We start from the raw sequence: 24920 nt of genomic DNA, 5'->3' as shown, positions 1-24920 counted from the left end.
ACTGTTGACTTCCATGAGCGCACTGCTTTACAATTTGCCAAGGGCTTCCACACACCATATAATGGTTTTATTCAATTCTCCCAACTTCCCTGGGAGGCAGATAAAGCAGGTAAAATAAAATTCAGTTTACAGGTGAGGGAATTGAGGCTCAGAAAAACCACACAGCTTCTGTGTGATATCAGCTAGATGCGGCCCCCATTAAGCCTGATGCCTTCCCATTCCCATAGTCTGTACGCCCCATGAACAAACCGGGAGCCCACCGCCTCTGCACCTTTGCCATGCTATTTCCTCCACCCTAAATGCCCTCCCCATCCTCTTTGTTTGTCTGAATCTTTCTCTTCTCTGAAGTCGCTACTCTAACCCTAACTCCCCTGGGGAGTCTTTCCCTGTCCACACAGCCGGCAGGAGTCTCTTGAACTCCAAGAAGATTCACTGTCTAGGCTGTAATAGGACATTGACATCCTCTGGCAGAAGCTTTTGGTCTTTTTCATGTGCCCATGTCTGCCTTCCCTACGTGGCCGTGAGCCTCTGGAGGGAGAGTACTTTGTTAATCTCTGTCATTGACATATAGTAGATGTTTAGTAAATGCCTGTTGATTAAGTGAATGGCATCAAGGTTGTTAGCCAAGTTTCCTTTTAGGCTGATGGGAACATACTTGCAGGAGAAGTAGAAGAGCTTTTACTAGGCAATGAGGTCCTGAAGGTGGAAGTGAGATGGAGCATCAATGAGCACAGAGTCTGACAGCAAGCACATGGATAATAACCATACAGATTGGAAAGTTCCAAACAGAGTAAGATACAATGGGAGTAAGGTGTAATGGGAGAACCCAGGTGGTAGATGGAGGGGATGGAAGCACCAACGAAGGGAAGGGGCAGTGGTGAGATCTGAAGAAGGCCATGGAGCATGAGAAGGAACTGACCAGGAAAACAAGGGGTGGCAAGGCAGAGTGTAGACAGGGGCTCCCAGGTCTACAGAAGGAATAAAAACCAAACACAACCCAGAGTCATGAAAAGACATGAAATGGATCTGAAGATAATATGGGATATTGTTTAAGTGCTATCCTGAAGTCCACATAGATTCTGCCTCCTCAATGGATGGATGGATGGATGGATGGAAGATACGAACATCCACTCAGAATAAAGAGGAAACATAAGTCAAAGATAAACTCTTGACTCTGAATACTAGAATTGTTGGTATTGTTAACTATGTGTTGACAAAAGCAATGTAAATTTATTCTTTAATAATCAGGAACCAAAGGTTAGCGATTATAAAAATTACTCTTAATCCCCCCATCCATATATAACCACTGTTAATATACTGGTGTAGGTCTTTCCAGTCTTTCCTTTATGTCTCTCTTATCCGTCTGTCCATCTAACTATATACCTACTTTCCTCCATATCTACCTATGGTCCTTCTATTTATTCATCCGTCAATCCATCTAGTCTTTACTAAAACAAAAATACGCTCATCCGGCACTTTACATTTTGTAACCTAATTTTCTAACCAATTTATTATAAGAATCCAGTTATGTCTACCTATTTTTAACTCAGATTCTAGTAGGTGCATAATATTTCTGTGGAAAGTACCAGAGTTGATACTACAATTCCTTACTTGTTTTTGCCATTATCAAAGATACTTCAATGAACGTGGGTACTCTTTTAACACCTTCATTGGAGTATAATTACTTTACAATGGTGTGTTAGTTTCTGCTGTATAACAAAGTGAATCAGCTATACAAATACATGTATCCCCACTTCTCCTCCCTCTTGGTCCAAAGTTCCAGCACAGAGGCTTTCTTTAAAGCTAATGGGGTTCTGGCTTGATTGAGCAAAGCTTGGACTTGATACAGGGACAGGTTCAATCCTCTGACATAAATCAGCTGCCTCCTGGAGTGACACCCCTTCATCTCCTCTGGATTTGTCTCTGCAGCCGCCAGGCAGGGTGGAGGGACCTCTGCCGCAGCACAGGTACATTAATGCAGCCATCGGCAATCGCAGGCCGTCTCCAGCTGATATGATTTGATGGTACCAGCCCTTCTGGCATCTTCACAGCACTGGTGATTCAGAGCTGTCAATTAACACAGCTGCAAGAAAATGTCAATGATGGATTTATGGTGTGTGGCAGTGACTTCATGACCCATAGATGGAAAAGCAGATGCCTTTGAAATAAGACTAGTCAATTTGGCAAGAGGAGGAGAGAGAGACCTACCTTATATAGTAAAACAGCACCCATTCTGCTACTTCCTTGAAGTTCAAGAATTCAATGGCTCCACACAACTTCCAGGAAAAATACCAAACTTTTTAGTCAAGCAAAGAGGTAAGTGATGTGGTAGAAAGAGGATGGGCTTGAAAGCCAGAAGTCATAGATTCTAGCTCAGTTCTGCTCCCCACTAGCTGTGTGACCTGGGCAACTGGCTCTCCTCTTGGGTTTAGCTTTCTCCATTTATAAATGATCATACATAGAAGATGTCTGAGTGAGTAAATGAGTCAGTACAAAGTCATGCATCATTTGAAAATCACTTACTGACGGAATCTGATGTGCAGGGGGTACACAGTTGAGCTAGATAAACCAACCCCTGACTTTGGAACTTGTATTCTCAGGGGGTGGGTACTCGGGGGTCAGAACATAAAATAATTAAATAGACTGTCAAATAGTGATTAAGTGCTCTGTTGAAGACAAAGCAGAGGGATGGTAGAGACTAGCTGGGTTGGGTTGGGTTGGGTGGTCTGATGATGGTGACTGGGTAGGTAAGGTTGGAATGAGAAGATAGAGAAAGCCACAGGTGAAGCTGGGGAGAAACAATCCAGCCTGAAGGAACCACTAAGGCATACATGTGAGTTCGGTGTTCCATTAATTAAATACATATTTACTGTGTATCCCTCTGCTGTACCACAGGAATGGGAGCATGAACAGGAAACCCACAGGCTCTGCCCTCACTGCACTTGAAGTGGAAGAAAAGGACTATTTATTAAACAGATGATTGTGACACAGACTGATGGATGAGCACCAGGAAGATGAGCCGGAACTTGGGGACTTCTGGGAAAATATGACAAGAGACTCTAACTTAGCCTGGGAAATCTGCGAAGGCTTCCTTGAGGAGGTGCCCCTGAAGCTGAGTTCAGATCAAGCAACATCAAAGCAAAACAAAACAAGCCAGCATGGAATTTGAATCTGAATTTGAATTTGAACCGACCATTGGTCTACCTGCCCATGCCCACTCTTTGGCCACATTGGGATTCTGCTGGACCCAAAGTGATGTTGCAGAAAGTCTTTATTCATTTGGAAGAAGCCCAGGACATCGCAGGAAAAATACATGAGATTCATTAAAGCATCAATAAAACATTCACACTGTCACATTATCACTTATTGCAGGGGTTCTCAAACTTGGGCTCACCTCAGAATCCCCCTAGTGGACTTGGTTAAACAGAGTGCTGGCCCTGTACCCACCCTGGTTTCTGATTCAGTATGCTCGTGTGGGGTCTGAGAATTTGCATGTCTAATGAGTTCCCAGGTGATGGAGCTGCTGCTGGTCTGAGGACCATACTTCGAGAATAACTGACTTCAAAGGGGTGCTTGAGTCTCTGGGTAGGACTTTTAGGGCCATGGGAGTGTTTTCTAAAACTTCCTCAAAGCTGATGAAGGAGAAAAGAATGAGCAGAGCTGGGTACAGGAGCTCCCAGGCCGGGACATCTGGGGCCCTACCAGAAGGATCCTTTCCAGCCTGGTTTCCCCTTCAGACTTCTTGTAGCCAGTGGATTCCAAACAACAATACTTACCCTTGCTTTGGCATTTGTGTTCTAACATATAAATGCACTTAGAATTTTTCTTCTTTTCTGAGAGAAAGGTAGCAGGGCTTTACCAAACCAAATACACATACTCGAACACACATTTCAGCTTGGCCTCTTGGATAGTTTACCCTCAGTTCTTTTTCTCTCTCCCAAAGTCCATATTAATTCTCTGCTGGGTCAGCTCCCAAAGATGTTGCTGTCATAGCCTCTGGTCTCTGGACAATGTCCAGACAAACCTACTGGGCAGCGTGTGAGGGGAATAGAGCAGAGCACGTCCCGGCTTTGCAGACACCTCACCCTGGTTCTGAATTCCTGACCAACCACGTAGCAAGGACCCTTCATGGGAGCTGCCCAACCTCTCTAAGCCTTTGTAGAATGGTTGGGGAGGGGGCATAGCTCCACAGGATTGTTGGGATCTTGGCCAGAGATGATGGATGTTAAGCCTGGGGGCATAGGAGGCGCCCAGCAGGTTAGGGACTCACAGCATTCTGTCATGTAGAGTGGTGCTGGACACAGAATTGCTGGCTCCAGGTCCATCACCCTCTCCCACATGGCTTCCAAAATGCACAAGAGCGGCTGGAGGGGCCATCGCTCAGTGCTTACTAGCCCTCCTCTGGCATATTTCCAGGCCCTTGACATCTTTTGCCTGGATTATTATTTTTTAATTAATTAATGTTTTACAGAATTTTTTTCATTTTTTACAATTTTTATTTTATTTATTTATTTATTTATGGCTGCGTTGGGTCTTCGTTGCTGCGCGCGGGCTTTCTCTAGTTGCAGTGAGCAGGGAAAACTCTTCGTTGTGGTGCACGGACTTCTCATCACAGTGGCTTCTCTTGTTGTGGAGCACAGGCTCTAGGTGTGCAGGCTTCAGTAGTTGTGGCACACGGGCTCAGTAGTTGTGGCTTGTAGGCTCTGGAGCACAGGCTCAGTAGCTGGGCACACAGGCTGAGTTGCTCCACGGCCTGTGGGATCTTCCCAGACCAGGGCTCGAACCCATGTCCCCTGAATTGGCAGGCGGGTTCCTAACCACTGCACCACCAGGGATGTCTGGCCTGGATTATCGTAATGGCCGGCAAACGACTTCTCTGCCTCCAAAGTGCCCATAAAATCCCTCTTCTGCCTCATCCAAGGGAACTTTTGTAAAGCAGAGGCCTGATCATGCCTCCAAAAACTCTTCAGAGTCTCTCCACCATCCAGAGCAGAGACCATGTCCTCAGCGCCTACAGATGGAGGTAGGAAATAAAAGTGCCAGGACCATGGGTAGGCAATGGGGAGCAGTGGGGATTATGGTGAACTGAAGCATAGCTGTCTAAAGGCATTCAAACTCAGAATTCTGTGAAATCCTCCATGGGCCAAGTACAGTTGTCCTGGCACTGAGTGTAGCCTTGGATTACCAGTGTGTGAGAGCTCACCTGGTATACGAAGTCCAAGCTCCTTAGCCTGGCTTACAAGGATCAGCGTCCTCCTCCTTGCTCTGCCCTGACTTGAAATTCATACAACTGTCCAAATGTTCGCAGTTCCTCCACATGTGCTGGTCCTTAGCTCTATACTTTGATCAAGCCTAGAATGCTTTTCCCCTACTCTTCATGTGGCAAAATCCTGCTCATTGCTTAGAACTCAGTGCAAGCAACGCCTCCTCCAGGAAGTCTTCTTTTCATTCACTCCTGGTTCTGCCAGATGGGTTATGCACCTTTTCCTGGTGCCCCAACGATATGTGGCTTTTTTCCATCGTTATACTCATCACATGGTACTATAATTATCTCTTTTGCATCTGCTTCTCCTGCTAAGGTGTAAACTCCTAAGATTAGGGACCAAGTGTTATTCACCTTTGTGCCTAATGAAAAGGAGCTGTTCACTCATTGTTTGATAAATGGATGATGGGAGGCAGGTGGTCTCCACAGTGGCGAGAAGTCTGAACAGTGGCACATTAGAGTACACTAATGTACACTAATGGGTGCACATTAGTGTACCCATTAGCAACAGGCAGAAATTGGGAGAGGCACAGGACTGGTCATCCCTCTCTCCCTTCCCAGGATGAACATCACAGGAATGAATACAGAACAATGAAAGTAACAGAACTGAGGTGCAAGAATGCCCTTGACTTTATCTCTCAAACACTAAAGACTGTGTCGTCTTATTGCTGATTCAAATTCCCCAGAGAAAATCTGATTGTCCAGTTAAATCCCTTTAGGCCCCATGGGACAGCTGCCCACACCAGACTAGCCCAAGATGCTGGCTAGGCTGCATGTTGGCTGCCTATGGTCAGGGGTCCTTCTTTGGTCCAATTGGGGCAGGATCATATGCAAGAAAACATGGCACCTTCCATGGATAGAACCTCTCCGAAGGGACTTTGAGTGTGGCAGGTGAGTTCTCTAGCTTGGGTGGTACAGGGTTCAGGACTGAGGCTAGGGTGAAGCAAATGAGTTACCTAGGGTGCAAAATTTCAGGAGGGGTCACAGGGTCATGTAGGCGCCTCACTCACCTCGCTCTAATCCTAGTCCTGGTGGGTCTTGATTTTCTGCATGACTTCAGGAATTCCCTGTCTCTCCGACCTTCAGTTTCTTCATCTGTAAAATCAAGAGGTCAAACTATTTGGCCTGTTAGGTTCTTTCGGGTTTTAGGACTCCTTTATACTCCCCCGGCTTTGGGGACAGCTCACCTTCCTCCATCGTACCCACTGGACTTTCCCCCTTTGTCTGAGGGACCTGATCATCTCTTGATTAGCTGTCCTGGCCAAGCCTGGCTTGATGTCCAAGGGCCCAGCTCACAAGCCACTTAGCAAAGGCAGTCATGAAAGAAAACATAACATCTGTTCTGGGCTTTCACAGAGGACATGCTTCACATTCTTCCCCTCAAAGCAAAATGGATCAGCCTTGACCTGGGGTCAACCAGGGAGAAGTAATCCTCAGGGGGTGGGGTGCTATTCAGTGCTCAGATGAAGTCATTTACCACATGGTCGTTGGTAGCCCTGAGGAATGAAAGGTACTTGCCTTTCCTATTAATCACTCAAAACGGCTTGTGGGCATCTTGGGTCAAATTGACAGTTTGCAACTTGCGCACAAAGGGGCCTAAGGTTCGACTCCCACTTAGTAAAAGCCCATGTAGGTTTGTTCCTCAGGATAAGCCAGAGGACCACAGAGACAGGAAGGGGGGATAATGGGAAGGTGGGGAGAGGAGGCAAGAAGGTGTTATTCATCTAGTCCAATCTCAGATCCAATGCTTGAACCCAAACTAAGAGGGTTCCATCAGTCATCCTCCTCCAAAGACAGTTCATTTCACTGATGGATGGCAAATGTTATTAGAAATATCTTTTATAATGATGGGCCAAAATGTATCTCTTTGACACATCCATATATTAGTCAGTACGGAAGAGGAACAAGTCAATTTCTCACCCAAATATTTGCCCTTAAAGCGTTTGAAGACACATCCTACTTGAATCTCCTATTCCCCATGCAAAAAAAAAAAAAAAAAAATCCCTTGTTCTTTCAGTCTATCCTTATACAATATTTCCAGGCACCCATCCCCTCTGGCTCATCCTGACCCCCCTCTTCTGGGATCATAGTGTATTGGTGACCTTCACACACTGTGGGGTCAGACCACACATGGTTGTGCAAGAGTGCAGAGCAGATCAATCATCTCAACACACAGATGCCACTGGGTGATGACAGAGCCAGGAAAGAGCCCAGTTCTGCTGATTCCCAAGTAACTGGGGCAGATGGAGAGATACCAGTAAACCAGCGAGGGAGGGGACTAGCCTTTGCAACACGCAAATAGTTGCATGGAATTTGTCATGTGGGTACCATCCCTGGGGGCTCCCGTGGACCACACATCTGCACAAAGCCAGCATGCCCATAGATACAGAATCCAGATCTGAGCAACCAGATGTGCTATCAGCCAATCAAACAGGTAACAATTCCATGGCTAATGTTAAAAAGCCGATAACACAGTGTAAAGGGAAGGCCTGGATGAAGACTCACACCTCCTTGATTTATATCCATGTTGCCTAAACTTTCTTCCTTTCCTTGATTACTAACAACCATGGAGATGCTCGGTTCCCTTTATACTACATTTCCAAGAAGCTCATACAATGTGTCAGCTCAGTTTCCCTGGCTTCCCTTATTCCAAAATTCTGGAACAATTATTCCCTCATTTCATATGATACCAGATTTTTCATTCTGCTTTTAATGATGCTGTGATTTCTTTAAGGTATATATTAGTTCCATGAATATTGCACAGTATTACTATGGTAATGGAAAGGACACTATTCTTGACTTATCCCAGTGGTTTCAGCTGCTACATACAATGACACCTACCAAACTTTTATCCTGAACTATATCCTAAATCATGCACTACATCTTTCCAATCATACCTCTCCCTTTGGGTGTCCCACAGGTACTTGAAATTCATCATCTCTCCTCCCCACCCAGACTCTGAATAATCTACCATGATTAATGGTCCTGTGATCACTGCCAATTGGAGCACTGTGCTGCTGAGAGAGGAAATTCACATTTCTTGAGCATCCACTGTAAACCTTAACAACTGTGAGGTACAAATATTATCCCTATTTTATAGAGAAGGAGGCTGAGGTACACTGTCTTCTGCTCCACGCTTGATCCTTTAACAAATGCAGTGGGCTCTGCTTTCAAAGTACATCCAGAATTCTAGTGCATCATACGCATTTGAAACATAACTACCTTGTTTCCAGCAACCATCATCTCCTGCTGTGGTTATTGCAATAGCCCCTAACTAGGTCTCTCTGCTTCCATGTTTGTTCCTCTAAAACTGAACTTTGTAAAGTCTCCAGAGAGAAGTCTTCAAGTGATTCAGATAAACTCCCTGCTAAATTTCCATCTCACTTAAAATGATGTTCTTCTCACTGTCCTAGAGGACCTATGTAATCTGCCTCCAGTTCCTCTTGGAACTCACCTCTAACTGTGATTTCTCCCTCTCCCTGTGCTCCATCACGTAGGCCTCCTGGAACTGCCACAAACACAAGACACTCTTGCCAGAGGGCACTTGTACTTGTTTTTCTCTCCATCTGGATACACCTCCCCCAGATAGCCACATGGTTTCTCCCTCATTTCCTTCAGCATCCCACTTAAATAGGACTGTATTCCCTGACCACCCTATGCATAATCTTTACACTCTGCCTTCTCCTCTCCTCACATGCTCATTTTCTTTTTCTTCCTGACACATCTACAGCCAACATATATATTCAATTTTTATTTGTTTGTTGTCCAGCTCCTCTCACGAGAATATAAGCCTCATAAACTTTTATTCTTGTGACAAAATCTATTTTATCTTACATCATGGGTCTCCAACCCCCAGACCATGGACTGGTACTGGTCTGTGGCCTGTTAGGAACCGGGCCGCACAGCAGGAGGCGAGCGGCAAGCAAGCGAGCAAAGCTTCATCTGTATTTACAGCTGCTTCCCATCGCTCACATTACTGCCTGAGCTCCACTTCTTGTCAGATCAGCAGCGGCATTAGAGTCTCATAGGAGCTCGAGCCCTACTGTGAATTGCGCACGCAAGGGATCTAGGTTGCGCGCTCCTTATGAGAATCTAATGCCTGATGATCTGAGGTGGAGCTGAGGCGATGATGCCAGCGCTGGGGAGCGGCTGCAAATACAGATTATCATCAGCAGAGAGGTTTGATTGCACAGAGACCATAATAAATCAACTGCTTGCAGACTCATATCAGAACCCTATCAGTGAGTGGCAAGTGAAAACAAGCTCAGGGCTCCCACTGATTCTGCATTATGGTGAGCTGTATAATTATTTCATTATATATTACAGTGTAATAATAATAGAAATAAAGTGCACAATAAACGTAATGCACTTGAATCATCCTGAAACCATCCCCCTCCCTGCCCCAGTCTGTGGAAAAACTGTCTTCCATGAAACTGGTCCCTGGTGCCAGAAAGGTTGGGGACCACTATATTACATCTAGTAGGCACTCAGTAAATAGCCAGTGAAAGAATGACTAAGAGGCAACTGGTAAAATAGGGAGGACCCGAGATGGTATGGGATTCAGAGACCGTCACCTACAAGAATTATTGGTAAGGAGGAAGAAAATATGACCTGGAAGGATAGCACAAGGAAGGGAGTCATGAAGACTGACTTCAATTATTTGAAAGGCTGTCATGCAGAGTAGAAGATTTATTCTGAATTTTCCATAAGGTAAAACTAATTCTACTGAGTAGCTCGCCAGGTGGACAAAAGGGGTGTGGCAGGCATTCAAGACAGAGAATTATTTGAGGACTGGGTTGATGCTGAGACATGGAAGGACATGGCTTGTTTGCTGAATGCCAGTTAGTCATGTGTAGCTGGAGGGGAGGGGTGGTAGATGAGGCCACAGAGATAAACTGGGTGGGTTATGTAAATATGTCATGTCATGAGTTTTGACTTTTATTGTATTTATTTATTAATTTATGTAAACATCATATGCTCCCCATTTCATGAGCACACATTCTGTTCTAGGTTCTCTACTGGGTCATGGGGATGAAAAGAATGGAATATAAAATCTCTGTCCTTAAAGGATAGTAATGGACATTAATAAGTTCCTAATGGCCTCTGCACATAACAGGTGCTCAAAAAATACTGGATGCCTGAATGCAGGCTAAATTTTTCTAGTTAACACTTATAACAATCCTGTGAAGCAAGTGAAATTTTACCCATTTTATAGGTGAGGAAACAAAAATTTAGAGAAGTTCTCTGTCCCATCTCTATAGAGTTGGTTAAAATTTGAGCCATCATTTAAATCCAGCTCTGTCTGGCATCAGAGTATTTTCCTTTTTTGCATTATGTCCTCTTGTCACCTCAAAGGAGCTCAGACTCTCATAAATGCCTTCATAGACCAGGGAAGTACAAAGAGGAGGGATGGATCTACTATATACATCCAGGAGAGTTTTGAGGGGGACCCTGAAAAATGAGTGAGACTCTTTAATCTCCTTGCCCAAATAGTTACCAAGTACCTAGAATGTTCCCAGAACTGCCTTGCTACCAAACCGTGGGAAGCAAGGGTCACCAAGATTGAATGTTGCAGCCTTGGGTTGTACAGTCTGGGGTTAGAACACCAGCTTTCCCCTTGATTAGCTCTGTGATCCTGGGCTATCAATCTTGTTAACTCTCAGTTTCCTCATCCATAAAATGGGTATTAAAAATTGTATATCCTTCGACATCACTACAGATCCTATGGCTATTATAGGGAAATAAAAGAGTACTATGAACAACTCTATACCTACAAATTTGACAACCTAGATGAAATAAATCAATTCCATGAAAGACACAACTTGCCAAAACTCACACAAGAAGAAATAGATAACCCAAACAGGCCAATGTCTATTAAAAAATTGATTCAATAATTAATAACCTTCCAAAACAGAAAGCACCAGGCCCAGATGGGTTCAGTGGTAAATTCTACCAAACATTTTAAAGAAATTTTACTAAATCTCTGCAATCTCTTTCAGAGGATAGAAGCCGAAGGCATACTTCCTAACTTACTCTATGAGGCTAGCATTACCCCAATATCAAAAACAGACAAAGACATTATGGGAAAAGAAACCTACAGACCAATATCTCTCATGAACATAGATGTAAAAATCTTCAAAATATTAGCAAATTAAATCCAACAATATATAAAAAGAATTATGCACACAACCAAGTGGGATTTATCCCAGGTAAGTAAGCCTGGTTGAAGATTAGAAAATCAATTCATGTAATCTGTTACATCAACAAGTTAAAAACGAAAAATCAAAAAAAATCAAAAAAAATCAAAAAAAAAAAAAGAGGGCTTCCCTGGTGGCGCAGTGGTTGAGAGTCCGCCTGCCGATGCAGGGGACGAAGGTTCGTGCCCCGGTCCGGGAAGATCCCACATGCCGCGGAGCGGCTGGGCCCGTGAGCCATGGCCGCTGAGCCTGCGCGTCCGGAGCCTGTACTCCACAATGGGGGAGGCCGCAACAGTGAGAGGGCCGCGTACAGAAAAAAAAAAAAAAAACGAAAAATCACTTGATCATATGATCATATCAATAGATGCAGAAAAGGCATATGACAAAATCCAACAACATTCATGATAAAACCTCTTAGTGAACTATGAATAAAGGAGAACTTCCTCGACTTGATAAAGATTATCTACGAAAACCCCACTAATATCACACACGATGAGAAACTCAAAGCTTTCACACTAAGGTCAGGTACAAGACAAGGATGCCCCTCTCACAACTCCTTTTCAACATCATACTGGAAGTTCTAGCTAATGCACTAAGACCAGAAAGGAAAAGAAAATAACAGGTATGCAGACTGGGAAGGAAGAAATAAAACTGTGTTTGTCTTCAGATGACATGATCATCTAAGAAAATCTGAATTAGCAAAAATCTCCTGGAACTAATAAGTGATTATTACCAGGTTGAAGTATACAGGTCAATATATAAAGGTCAATTGCTCTCCCACAACCAGCAATGAACAAATGGAATTTGAAAGTAAAAATATAATACCATTTACATTAGCACCCCAAAAAATGAAATACTTACGTATGAATCTAACAAAATATGGATGAAATTTATGTGATTAAAACTACAGGTCTCTGATAAAAGATATTAAAGAAAAACCAAATATATGCATAGGAAGAATCAGTATTATCAAAATACTGATAAGTGTCAAGTTCTTCACAACTTGATCTGTAGATTCAATCTAATCCCAATCAAAATCCCAGCAAGTTATTTTGTGGATATTGTCAAACTATTTCTGAAGTTTATATGCAGAGACAAAAGGCCCCAAATAGCCAACACAATATGGAAGGAGAAGAGCTGGAGGACTAAAACTACCCAACTTCAAGACTTATTATATAAAGCTACAGTAATCAAGACAGTGTGGTACTGGTGAAAGAATAGACAGATCAGTGGACAGAGTAGAGAGCCCAGAAATAGACCCACATAAATATAGTCAACTGATCTTTGACAAAAGAACAAAGGTGATACAATGAAGAAAATTTAGTCTTTTATACAAATGGTGCTGGACCAATTAGATGAACACATGCAAAAAAAAAAAAAAATGAACCTAGATGTAGACCTTATACCCTCCACAAAAATTAACTCAAAATGGATCACAGACCTATATTTAAAACTTAAAAGTATAAAACATAGAAGATGACATAGGAAAAAAACCTAGATGTGGGTATGATAATGCCTTTTTAGATATAACACCAAAGATATGAGCCATGAAAGAAATAATCATTAAGCTGCACTTCATTAAAATTAAAAACTTCTGCTCTGTGAAAGACAATGTCAAGAAAAGGAGAAGATAAGCCATGACTAGGAGAAAATATTTGTAGAGGACACATCTGATAAAGGACTGTTATCCAAAATATATAAAGAAATCTTAAAATTCAATGACAAGAAAACAAACCTGATTAAAAAATTAGCTAAGAACTTAACAGATACCTCACCAAGGAAGACATATAGATGGCAAATAAGCATATGAAAAGATGCTTCACATCATATGTCAACAAGGAAATGCAAATTAAAGCAATGATATACCACTACATACCTATTAGAATGGCCCAAATCCTGAACACTGACAACACCAAGGGCTGATGAGGATGTGGAGCAACAGGAACTCTCATTCACTGCTGGTGAACCTGCAAAATAGTGCAGCCACTTTGGAAGACAGTTTAGCAGTTTCTTACAAAACTAAATACATTTAGCAATAACAGTCGTTGAAAACTTATGTCCAAACAAAAACCTGCACAAAGATGTTTATAGCAGCTTTATTTATAATTGCCAAAACTTGGAAGCAACCAAGGTGAATGGATAAATAAACTGTGGTACATCTAGACAATGAAATATTATTCAGTGCTAAAAATAAATGAACCATCAAGCCATGAAAGGAAACTTAAATGCATAATACTAAGTGAAAGAAGCCAATCTGAAAAGGCTTATACTGTATGATTCCAAGTATACGACATTCTGGAAAAGGCAACACTATGGAGACAGTAAAAAGATCAGTGGTTGCCAGAAGTTGGGAGGGGCGGGGAGGATGAATAGGTAGAGCACAGAGGATTTTTAAGGCAGAAAAAGTACTATGTATAATGTTACAATGATGGATATATGTCATTACACATTTGTCCAAACCCATAGAATGTACAGTACCAAGGGTAAACTATGGATTTGGGGGTAATTATGATGTGTCATTGTAGGTTCATCGACTAAAACAAACATACTGCTCTGGTGGAGGACGTTCATAATGGAGGAGTCTGTACATGTGTCGGGGCAGGGGGTTACGTAAGACATCTCAGTACCGTCCCTTAGTTCTGCCGTGAACCTTAAATTGCTCTAAGAAAATAAAATCTTAATGAAAAAAATGTACCTCTCATAGGAGGTCATTAGGGAATTCAGTGACATAAATCATGTAGAATATTTAGCAAAATTCCTGGCACAAAATAAGTGATCAATGACTCTCAGCCTCGGGATAATGAAGGTAATGATGATGAGGCTATTCTGGCTCCAGCTGACAAAGCCAAAGACACGTCTGGCTAATAACGTCAGCTTAGAGGTTTCTAATCAGAAAATATTTAGAAAAAAAGCTGGGACCCCATTCTTCACAGCCCCACAGTGAGAAGTGCTGCACCTTAGGTAGGGCAAGGAGGAAGATAAATTGCTATCCAGCCCATAGTGCTATAAAACCCAAGAAAGTTTTGTTTTTGTTCTGTTCTAAATCCTTTTTAAATTAATTCTTTTAAGGAAGTAGTATGACATTTGCCTGGGGTCTAATCAGAATGCCTATAAATGTATATATTCGAGAACGTTAATACAAAACACTTTTCACAATTCCCTTTGCTTTGGGGATGCTGATCTGCATTTTGTGTAAGTCTCGGCTGTGCTCTAGGCGGCTGCTCTAATATTTCTGCTGAGACAGGCAGGGTCCACCCACCCAAATGCATTTCATCTAAGTGTGATTTGGTCTGGGACATCTCGGTAATCAGGGAAGGCAAAGCAGATTGAAAGCATGTGAGCAGCCAGTTTCCCAATGAGCTGAAACAGGCTCTGTTGATAGAAACCACTCCACACAGGGCACGGGTGGGAGGTGGTGAGGGAGAGGGAGAGAGGGAAGCCCGGGGTCAGGTTGTGATGAGGAGGTAGGAGTCCGGTCAAGCCCGGGGTCTGTCTGGGATGCCAGCCATGAGAAAGCAAGCTTCACCACAGCTGTCTCAGCTATGGAGTAACCCCACATATTTATATTTCAAAACTCATTTCCTAGGGGGGATTTTTGGGAATTCACAACATGTTGTTAAGGTCAGAAAATCTTTGGGCCTTGGTATTCTTCTCCCAGGACTCTATAATATTCAGTATGAGGAAAACCCAAGAAATGACCCACTCTAACTTGAGAATCTAATATGTGCTTTTCTTAATTTTTCTCTAATTATCACAGAAGAGATTACTAAGGTTCAGAGAGGAGCAGTAATTAGTGTTTGAAGACCCGAATGTCCTAAAGGGCCCTGGGAATCTATTGGGGAGCAGAGAAGGAGGGAGATCTCCGTTTATGTCACCTTCTAAGTGGTGAGCAGGGCACTGGAAACTGAGACAGGAACGTGGGCAGCCAGTGAGCAAGCCCTGTTCCAGATCATTCTGGCGAGTTCCGCTTCAGTTCAGAAGGCTGTTCCAGGTTCCCTCAGGGGTGATTTTGGAAGCCCCACAGGACTTCCCAACTGAGATAAGGAAGGAGAGGTCATCCCTATTCCCTTGAAAATGATTCCGCCAAGCCCATCACATCAACCTTCTGGACCAGTGAGCCAAAGAATAATAATACACATTCAGTCTTCTAGAGGGAAAGTGTCATCACTTATCCTCATTTTTATTGTACTGGAAGTAGGTTTGCCAGATAAAATATAGGATGCCCAGTTAAATTTGAATTTCAGATAAATAATGAAAAAGTTTTTGGTATAAGTATGTCCCAAATGTTGCATGGGATAGACTTATACTTAAAAAAATTATTTACTTTTTATTAGAAATTCGAATTTAACCAGGTATCCTGTATTTTTATTTGCTTAATCTGGCAACTCCTTCCACAAGTCACTAGATAACTTCTTACAAGTGTCCCCTTGCAGGGGGTGGGAGGTAGCAGGACATAGCACAACTTGCTATGGAGATGGGGATGATGATAAAATATGCCACTGAGGGGTAGTGAGCCTCCTGTCACTGAGGCTTCACTTGGTAGTTCCCATACCTTCCCTGTACCCTTAACCCCTCACTCTTCAGCTCCTGGGGAAAAGAGCATGGACCCTGAGCCAACTGCTTGGGTTTGAACCCTGGTTCCACAAATTGTTAACTGTATGACCTTATATTAAGTAATGTAACCTCTCTGTGTGTTTCTAGGTTTCTCATTTATGAAATGGAAACAATAATAGCAGTTCCCTTAAAAAGTTGTTTTGGGGGCTTCCCTGGTGGCACAGTGGTTGAGAGTCCGCCTGCCGATGCAGGGGACACAGGTTCGTGCCCCGGTCCGGGAAGATCCCACATGCCGCAGAGCGGCTGGGCCCGTGAGCCACGGCCGCTGAGCCTGCGCATCCGGAGCCTGTGCTCCGCAACGGAAGAGGCCACAACAGGGAGAGGCCTGCGTACCCCCCCAAAAAAAAAAGTTGTTTTGAAGCTTAAAAGTACTTAGATCAGTTCTTGGCCCATGGGAGGAAATAAATGTTAATCATTATCATTCTTCTTCTTCTTATTCCTCGGTAACTGTATATAAAAGGAGTTTGGCCGGTGAACGTCCTGTTGTCACATCAAAGCTGGGGCAGAATTTTGGATCACAGAAGGCTTTGTAGAACCACTGTAGTTCAGAGAAGACAAAGGCTTTGTGGACATTTAGTGCCATCATCTTGTTTTACAGGTGAGGAGAAAACTCAAGGCAGAGGGGACAAACGGCTGGCTCCAAGCTTCACAGGTGGTCGATGGTAAGGTCTTGGCTGAAAAGGCAGATATAGATCAAAAGAAAGTAAAGGAATTGAGCTAATGGTGGAGAGCCTTTTTGCTAGAATCATAGAATTACAGGATCACAGAGCCACCACGAAAAGCCATGGCAAAATTTACACCCGGGTCAGCCCAAGGCGAGCCACTGACTCGAGTCCGGTGTTGATGATTCCTCTTCCAGTTTTGCCCTGATGTTTGCTACGTGTCTTTTGTAAAGTTCTCACCTTCTCTGGCCTTCGGTGTCCCATCTGTCCAACAGAGATAATCATCTTAGCTCTGTGTGCTTCCTAGAGCTATTGCAAAACCTTTGGAAGGAATGACACTCTGGCCACCTCCCAAACACTCACTAGCCCACTTTGCCCTTTTGGCCTCTCCCCAGCTCATCAGAGTGCTGCCTTCCTTCACGTCCTTGGCTTCTGGCCCTCAAAGGCCTGGGGTATCTGGGCCTCAGCTGACTGATGACCGGCAGATTCCAGTAGGTGGGGTAAGGATGGAGACGGCTCCTTCTTGCTGGTTTACATTACCCATCAGCCTAGATTTAAGCCATGCAAAGACAGCCTCTGAGCTCAGCTCTCAAGCAACACTTCTTGAATTGAGCAGTGACTTTGCTAAAAAGCAAGTCTGATCTTGACACTTACCAACCTAACACTTGTGTATAGGTGTTAAACTGGTCCCCGCCCACACTGCTGTTTATTACTTTTTACCCAGTTACCTCTGATCAAATCCATTCTTTAATAGCCGCTGAGAGGTCCTTCTAAACTAAAATGTAATGAAGACAAATATTTGCTTAAAACCCATCATCCACTGCAGAGATTTCTTTTTTTAAGTTCATGGATAGGCTTCAGCAAATTTTTGAACACCCTGAAATGCACACCATATTCTGCTTGTGTGCACATTAACTTTGATCAGGTTCTCAGAGGGCTCTGTGACATCTCTCACGTTGCATTATGCACCCCTCCCCCCCGAAAACGTTTTCAAACTTCTGCTCCACAGTATAAAGTCAAAACTCTTTAATGTGTAGGGCATACAAAGCCCTTCATGATATACCAGCTTCATTTTGAAGTCTCTTGATCAATTGCCCAAACACATCATACTATTCCTCACTTCCTTGCTTTTGCTCAAGGTCTGCCCTCTGACTTGAACATTTTCTCCTTCCTATCTCTCCTGCTGATCCCCCTCACCTGGTTGACTTCTACTTAACTATTATAACTCAATTCAAGAGTTTCCTCTTCCAGAAAGCTTCCTCTGACCCTCTCCATCACCCCACACTGGAGGAGAGGTCCCTCCCTGGACTGTCACAATGCAGATGCATCCACTTCTCTAGAATTGCACTATTCACACTGTGCTCCCATAAAATGAAAGGTCTTTGAGGATAAGACTGTGTCTCGCTCACCCTTTCCCTTCTCTCTTTCCCTAAAGCCAGCAGCAACTGCATCACCTGGGACCTTGCTAGAAATACAAATTCTCAGGCCCCACGCCAGACCTACTGAATCAGAAACTCTGGGAGTGGGGCTAGCAAGTTGTGTTTTAACAGGTCTTCCAGGGGATTCTGATGCCCACTCAAGTCTGAGAAACACTGACCTGGAGAGACTCTCCTATCTCTTGCCTGGTCTACTGGGACAAGCTCCTCACTGAGCTTCGTCATCTGTTACTTTCCAATCTATTCTCCACACTACAGCCAGGTTACTTTGTTGTAACATGTAAAGGCCCTGCTCAAAAGCCTTAAGTGGCTTCCTTTTGCTCTTAGAATTAAAGTCAGATACCTCACCATGGCCTACAGGGTCCTCCATGGTCTGGCCGTGCTTTTTCACTCCAGCCCACCCTGCATTCCCCCTCCATTAATTCTCTACCACCAGGCCCACTGGCTTGCTTTAACTTCTCAGACCAGCAGTCCCTTCCTGTCTCACTCTATATGCTGGGGCCAGGGAGAAGAACACGAGTGAGTCACCTTCTCTGCCGTTGAGAAGGGGCAGTCCAGTAGGAGAGACAGATATGGACACAAATAAACATTTAGATTACAGGAAGCAGAGGAACAGAGTTAAGTACGTGGTACAGAAGCAGCCAAGATTAATTCCATTTGGGGACTCCTTTTCTGTGGCCATGTCTAAGTGTTTCTAAAGCTCTAAGGGGTAGGTTTTCCCATTTGAACATTCCAGCCCTAGTCATTCCATTGCCCTGAACCTCAGTCCCCAAATCTGTACAATAGGGGCATGGGAAGGGGCACATCAGGATGCACGAAGAGCCCACCTGAGCACAGGGCAGGCCAGGACTGCAGTAGGGGCTCGGCAGTGTAATGGTTCTCCCTTATTTCTGGAGTAGAGTCAAGTTTATACTGTGGGGAGACCTGAGCCTCGGCGGAGAATTAAGTACATCCTGAAAAAAAAAAAAAAAATGAGTTAAGGAGCAAGCTTGAGGTTAGGCCTAAAGAGAAAGGAAATTTCCCCTCCACGTTGAGAAATGTCCCTCCTGTGGGCGTGGTAGCGAATGTGAAAGTGGAACCTCCCTCCTGGCCCCTGCACTTACCAGAAGGGGCAGCGAGGCTTGCGAAGGCCTTACAGAAAGAGCAGCAGCTGAACAGGAACTGGGGAGCCGGTTCTGGGAAGCTGGGGGCTCCTGGGGCAGAGCCCAGAGGCCCAGTGTTTACAAAGCCCAGAAGCACCTGCCCCCAGACCGTGTTAGACACAGAGCAGATCGCGTGGAGCTCTTGGCACCATCCCCAGAGCTGGAACGTTGGAGAGAAAGCCAGGATCACTTCTCCAGGACTCGGAGCTCCCAGCTTTCCAGACAAACAGCCCAGCTATGGACACCGGGAGGAGGTGGGGGACATAGAACAGGTTGAGTGGGTTAGATATTCATGTATTCATTTATTCATTCATTCATTCACTCTGAATCTCTCCATCTTTAAAATGGGAAAAGGAATTCCTTTGTTCTCTACTTGGAATGCATATAGTGGGGAAGGGTGGAGGAAGGGTTGTTATAGAGATCCAATGAGAGAATAAATTCAGTCATCATTTCATGTACACTAAGTAAGCACTTGCTATAATAAAAATAATAATGGACACTTACAGAGTGCTACTTTAATCCTTACAACCACTCTCTGAGACAGCTGCTGTTATTTCCACTTACAGATGAGGAAACTGAGGCTCAGAGAGAGAAATGTGCCCAGATCACATGGCTAGTCAGTGGTGGAGCTGGTATTTGAACACGAGCAGAGAGGTGACTGGTCCTGTGCTCAGAGCCACAAACAGGGCCTACATCTTATCTCCTGCACTAGAGTGGGGGATCTTCAAGGTCAGGAATGGTCATCTATTAACCTCTGAATCTGCAGTGCCTAGGCCACAGCCCAGGGTGTCGTAGCTGATCACAAAGTGTGGGTGGGCAGCTTGAATATCTATAAAACAAGGTGAAATGAAGCAATCTGGTAGGCAGACAGGGAAGCAAATGGCACTGTGATGTAACAGGTAGGTCCCTACAAAGGACTCCCTGGAGTTTGTGCTGGGTCAGTGTATACCGGTCAGGGTATCCATGGCCCATCAATTTATTTATATTTAGAGGAGGGCTTATCTGCAAGGATGTAGATGTAGAAGAATCGCAAGGGAGAGTATAGCAGCTTAGTGGCTGCTGAACTTTTCCCACAGGAGACGGAGAGTCCTGGAGAGTGGACCAACTTAGGAGAAGCAGCGAGGGACACGGCCAGCTCCAGGGCCCTTGCAAGGAGGGAATCATTCCCTCTTTCCTTCCGGTCTCCTTCTGAAACTCCCAGCTGGCCAAGAACCCACTGATGCCGTCCGCACAGATCGATCTCCTGGGCACAGAACAAACGGGGAAAGCTGGAGTATGGGTCTAAAAGGGAAAACAAAAGATATTCTGCGCAGATGGGAAGGAGGTGCAGGTGTTTACTGGAAAGCAGAGCTGGAAAGGACATCCCGTCGAGGGAAAGGATGTGCAGTCACATTGTCCGGAAGGCTTGGAATACTTTGGTATATCAAAGGCATTGGGAATGAGAGATGGAGTGGTAGGAAATAGGATTAGAGAGAGAGGAAAGGACTGGGTCATGGGGAGATAAAGCAGGGGACTCTATTCTGCAGCACTGAGGAACCATGAAGGCATTTAAGCAAGGAAGTGACTAGCATGTATAAGTTTAACATATTATTATTAATATTATATAAACACTTAAGGTGCCTGATATAAGATAGATGCTTTGCAAATGGTGGCTAACTACAGCGGCCATTCCCCAGTGAGAAAGCAGACTCTAAGAAATTAAGGACGGTCGGGCCATATTGCAAGAGCCTGGTCTTGCCAGAGTTCAGCTGCGGTTCACTCTTGATTTCTGTCCTGTAGGATGAAGCCAGCGTGATTGGCTGCATGAAAGTGAGCTCTGTCTCTCTGCCCCATACGCAGGGTTTCCCCCCCATCAGATAAGCCCTGTGTAATCTAAATCCATTTTGATCTCAACAGAGATCTATGTATACATGCACACACTTAGAGCCATGGGCTGCAGATCTGCTTGTGATTTGAGCCATGTTATCAATGCTTGTGAGGGTAAACTTGGGAGATCAAAGCTATCCAGGTCGGAAAGGCTAATATTGAAATTCCAGACTTGCAGGCACAGCTCTGAAATTCCATGGCTCAGAATCAAGTTCCCATACAAAATCAAATCAAACATTTGCTTGACAGAGTTGTAGGGCTCTGGAGTGTGGGTGGGGTTTGCATTTAGGAGAAATTGGGGGCCCGCCCGGAATGGAATTCTGTGAAATTCTGGCTGAGGGTAGTCTTTCAGTTAAAAGCTCTGTGTGACCCTAGTTGGAGTAAATATATTTTCGTGGCCCAGCTTTAATATCACAGAAATGTTTACAGTCTTTGGAAATAATACATTCTGCTGCTCTCAAGAGGTAAGACCTGGAGATACCACCATTTACCTTGCAAGGTAATATGAAAACTAGAGATAATGGACATAACTTTCTGAAACATAATAGGCTCTTAACACAAGGAGCTGTTTATATAATTGGCCCTGCTCTTACCGTTCCAGCCCCTTCACCACCGCAAACATGCCGACAAATACACTACTTTGCAGATACCAAACCACCTTTGTCTGCTAACCCCATTCACTTCAGTAAACCTTTGGAGAGTGCCTTTCACATGCTAGGTAGAATGTAAGGCTTATTTTGAGTGCAAAGGTGAAAAAGATGGCACCTGAAGGAGATCAGTCTGGTCTTGGGTGGCAGATACGCTCAACTACTAGTTATAATACAACGCAGATGACTTAGAAGTGGGATATACCCAAGTCTGTGAATTCACAGGTAACAGAAAGAGTCATTCATCCTAGTAGCAATGGATTAGCTTTTGTGGAGGAGCTGGACCTCCAACCGTTTCCCTAATGTAGTATAATAAATAGCACTGGATCTCAGAAACACAGGTTCAAATCCGGTTCTGCCACTTTTTGAGCTGCGTTATCTGGAGCATATAGCTTAACCTCACTGAATCTCAATTTCCTTGTCTGCAGAATGGGGATAATTATAGGATCTACCTCATGGAAGTGCTGGAAGAAATAATGAGATATCCATGTAAGGCAGTTAGCACTGTTCCTTGTAAAGCTAACACAGAGTAGATTATTAAGCTACCATCGTTTCAAAAAGGAATTAATTTAACCTTTCATCTTGAAAATGTAACATCCCTTCTTATTGTGCTGACCTACAATCAACTTAATTATATCTTACATCCATGTAATTCTTTTAACAATTTTATAGTAAGTTGAAACATACACAGTTGCCAATATTTGACCAATTTTGACCTATAAAATGGCAACTTCATAATAGCTTTTGTTTTTTTGGTCTTTTTTTTTGTTTTTTGTTTTGCGATACACGGGCCTCTCACTGTTGTGGCCTCTCCCGTCGCAGAGCACAGTATCCGGACGCGCAGGCCCAGCGGCCATGGCTCACGGGGCCAGCCGCTCGCGGCACGTGGGATCTTCCCGGACCGGGGCACGAACCCGTGTCCCCTGCATCAGCAGGCGGACTCTCAACCACTGCGCCACCAGGGAAGCCCCATAATAGCTTTTGAAAGCACCTTCTCCTGCAATGTCTCATTTGATCTCTACAAGAATTTCGTGAGTGTGTTGGCACCTATGGGATGTCCTCCCACGGTCCTTTTCTAAAAGCTTCTCCTCCCCCAGTTCACACGGACGCTGAGACACCATCATGTTCAATGGCCGCTGCCGTTTGCCAAGGCTAAGCATATGGCCTAGTTGGACCGAACAGTTTCTTCTCTGAGATTTTTTTTTTTCTTGTCTGAGAAGAGTCCTAGAGACTTTTGCTAGCCTTTCTCCAGTAACTGAAATTGTTCAGTATTAAACTCTGGAATAGTTGGTGGCTCTGTTTTCTACCATTCATTTAACTAATTAGCATACCTTGAACACCTTCTATGCTCCAGGCACTGTGTTGGGGGCAAGGGATTAACAAATGGATAAGATCCTTTCCCTCAATTAACTTTATTGTACTTGAAGAGACTGAAACTAAGTGAGAAAACAAATCAATTATGGCAAAGTGTGGTCAGTGCTGTGCTGGGAGTATGCGGAAAGAGCTAGGCTACATCGACAGAGGAGGCTGCAACCAATACACTGATAGCTGCAGAGAAAACACTGGAGGAAACAGTAGTGGGATTTCAGTCCTTGGTTCCAGCAGCCTCTGAGGCCATGCTCTCTTGCTCTCCTCCCAGCACCTTAGTTATTCAGCTTTCCTTGGATCTCATGTTCTAGTTGAATTCAGTTCAGCTTCTATCATGTGCGATGAGAAGGACCCATTGTAAAATATAGCAATCTAGAAGGGAACATTTATTCTTCTCCCTGTAAAAATGAAACAGGTAAGGGTATGTTTGGAAAAGTGGGTCTGAAACCTAAGCCACGCAAATCCTTTTTGGATATGTAGCTTAAGTACAAATCATAAATAACTAATGTAATCTGGGACATTGCATGAGATTAAAGAAACAATTCATCAACTTTAGTTGGGTCATTGCTCTCATCACCATCTTCGACAGCTTTCTCATGTGCAACATTATGAAAAGATTGATAGGATCAGAGTATCTGGAAGTTGAAAAGAACTTTAAGGATCATGAAATCAGAACTCATTTTACAGATGTGGAGATGGAGGCCCAGGGCAGATACATGACATGTTCAAAGTCACATAGCTTGAAGGCAGCCGGGTTAGAGTTGAACACAGGACTCCTGACTCTCAGTCCATGTTCAGGCTACCATTGACTCATTCATTCACTCATTCAAGAAACATTTTGAGTGTCTATTATATGTCAGGCCCTGTTCTAGGTGTTGGGGTCACAGTGGTTTCTGCCCTTATAGTTTCATTCTAATTGGGGGAAGACAGACAATAAACAAATAAATAGAAAATCTCACGGTACATGTTAGGAAGAACCTAAAACACAATAATATGAGAAAGTATGTGTGTATAGGGGGAGGAGTCATGTTATTCTAAATCGAATGGTCGGAGAAGTCTTCTCTGAAGATGTGTTCTTTAAATCAGGATCTGAATGGCTGGAGGAATCGGCCATGTGAAGATCTGAGGGAAGAGTATTCCAAAGAGAGGCGACAGTTGGTTCAAAAGCCCTGAAATTCGAATGACTTTACTTATTCAAAGAACAGAAAGAGGAATAATGTGGCTGAAGCACAATGAGGAAAGGGGGATTAGGGGTTGATATGAACTGAAATTGGAGAGGTCAGCAGGGGCTAGATTGTGGCTTTGGGGGCCAAAGTAAAGTGCTGGGTTCTTATCCTAAGTGTAACAGGAAGCTATTTGGACAGTTTTAAAGAAAGAAGCAAAATGATTTAATTTCGAAGGTCAACAACTGCCGAGTAAACCTGAAAAAGAATCAGTAGAAAACCTTAGAGGGCAGAGGCCATGGACGGCTGCTCAGTTGCTACACAGCTGGTTATCTGGTCCCCTTATTAGGCTGTGGAACGGCCTAACAAGTAATAATCACCATGATAGCAAACCACAGAGAGGTAGCCAGAAACGGCCAAGAGGTTCATCCCAGCATTAAAAGTTACCAGGTCAAACCCCACCTGGGGATGGACATTCCATCCATTGGACCAGGAGGGGCATTCCAGGCAGAGGGAAAGCATGTGGTCCAAAAGCTCAGAGATGGGAGCATCCCAGTGAGCT

General features: G+C 44.0%; 1 long non-coding RNA gene across 1 annotated transcript; it reads right to left on the bottom strand.

The window, feature by feature from the left end:
- Nucleotides 1-4473: 4473 nt before the first annotated feature.
- LOC125961052 (uncharacterized) lies at nucleotides 4474-19568 on the bottom strand. The gene is made up of 4 exons (XR_007471356.1): nucleotides 19276-19568; nucleotides 13337-13427; nucleotides 6274-6358; nucleotides 4474-5011 (listed from the first exon to the last, which is right to left on the bottom strand). It is a non-coding gene; the product is annotated as an uncharacterized LOC125961052 (long non-coding RNA).
- Between the last annotated feature and the right edge of the window lie 5352 nt (nucleotides 19569-24920).

Source organism: Orcinus orca, chromosome 1 (assembly GCF_937001465.1).
Source record: "Orcinus orca chromosome 1, mOrcOrc1.1, whole genome shotgun sequence".
Taxonomy (NCBI): domain Eukaryota; kingdom Metazoa; phylum Chordata; class Mammalia; order Artiodactyla; family Delphinidae; genus Orcinus; species Orcinus orca.
Note: the sequence above shows the minus strand (reverse complement) of the source record. Positions and strands in the feature narration are given on the sequence as shown.